We start from the raw sequence: 1,566 nt of genomic DNA on the forward strand, positions 1-1,566 counted from the left end.
TGATCTCCTTCCTCATTCTTACTTGGGCAATTCTACTCTTCTGTTTTCTGAGTTGTGGGTGTGTGAAATTGGGGAAGTTCTGTCCCAATTCCCATTCAAGCTCTTGGCATTTTGTTTTCTGCATAATTAAATTCCAAATCTGTTCTTCAATTGTTTCTTCTTTAATTTTCTGTCAATTTGCTTAGTTAATTCAGATCTGGGAAGGAAATTGGGTTTTAGGCTCTGCTACCTAAGCCCTTGGGATCCTGAGATCACTACTCATTTTGGGTTCTTCTGTGAACCTCTGCAGCATCCCCTTTAAATTCTGTTTGAGTGCTTATTGCTTCTGATTCAATTTCTGCTCAATCAATTGCTGCAATTTACTTCTTCTTTGTTTAGATCCTGCAATCCCATTCCTCAATCCCCTTTTATATTCAAGCCATTTATCTTTCTTGCCATTTAAGTTACTGCAATTTAAGTTTCTTGCACTTTAAGTTTCAGTCATTTACTTTCTTGCTCTTTAAGATTCTGCACATTTACAATTCTGTTCTTCAATTTACTGCACTCTTCCCTTCCCCCTTTACATTTAATGTCATTTACTTTCTGTTAAACACAAATCACTCAACTAAAACTTGATTCGCTTGACTAAATCACCCACTAAACTAAAATTGCTCAATCCTTCAATCCCTGTGGGATCGACCTCACTCATGTGAGTTATTATTACTTGATGCGACCCGGTACACTTGCCGGTGAGTTTTGTGTTGGATCGTTTTCCACACATCAGCACTGCCGGATGCAACTTGCAATCCAGTCAAATTATGAGAAATTATATTGACTTGTTGAGTCAATATTTTGTTTTGAGCCAATATGGCATTCAGAGTATCAATCTCAAGAACTCCTTTCTTCTGAGTCATCCCATTATTCACGAAATTTCTTTCAAAAGTGTACATGAACTGGTTATTTGCAACCATCTCAATGAGTTCTTGGGCTTCTGTAGGGGTTTTCAGATGAAGAGATCCACCAACAGAATGGTCCAAGGACATCTTGGAAAATTCAGACAGACCATCATAGAATATAGATACGATGCTCCATTCTGGAAGCATGTCAGAAGGACACCTTTTGGTTAATTGCTTGTATCTTTCCCAAGCTTCATAGAAGGATTCACCTTCCTTCTATTTGAAGGTTTAGACTTCCACTCTAAGCTTGCTCATCTTTTGAGGTGGAAAAATTTGGTCAAGAAAGCATTGACCAACTTGTCCCAATTGTTCAGGCTTTCTCTAGGTTGTGAGTCCAACCATGTTCTAGCTCTGTCTCTTACAGTAAAGGGGAAAAGCATAAGTCTGTAGAACTCGAGATTAACCCCATTGGTCTTAACAATATCACAGATCTGCAAGAATTCAGCTAAGAACTGATGAAGATCTTTCGATGGAAGTCCATGAAACTTGCAATTCTGCTGCATTAGAGAAACTAATTGAGGCTTAAGCTCAAAGTTGGTTTCTCCAATGGCAGAAATTGAGATGCTTCTTCCATAGAAGTTGGAAGTTGGTGCAGTATATTCACCAAGCATCTTCCATGCATCTCTTGTAT

At 38.4% G+C, this 1,566-nt stretch overlaps 1 non-coding gene across 1 annotated transcript; it reads left to right on the top strand.

The window, feature by feature from the left end:
• The first annotated feature begins 1,076 nt into the window (after positions 1-1,076).
• On the top strand, positions 1,077-1,184 carry LOC127747809 (small nucleolar RNA R71). The gene has a single exon (XR_008009756.1). It is a non-coding gene; the product is annotated as a small nucleolar RNA R71 (small nucleolar RNA).
• Positions 1,185-1,566: the final 382 nt, after the last annotated feature.

The sequence above is a fragment of the Arachis duranensis genome, chromosome 5, assembly GCF_000817695.3.
Source record: "Arachis duranensis cultivar V14167 chromosome 5, aradu.V14167.gnm2.J7QH, whole genome shotgun sequence".
Classification (NCBI taxonomy): domain Eukaryota; kingdom Viridiplantae; phylum Streptophyta; class Magnoliopsida; order Fabales; family Fabaceae; genus Arachis; species Arachis duranensis.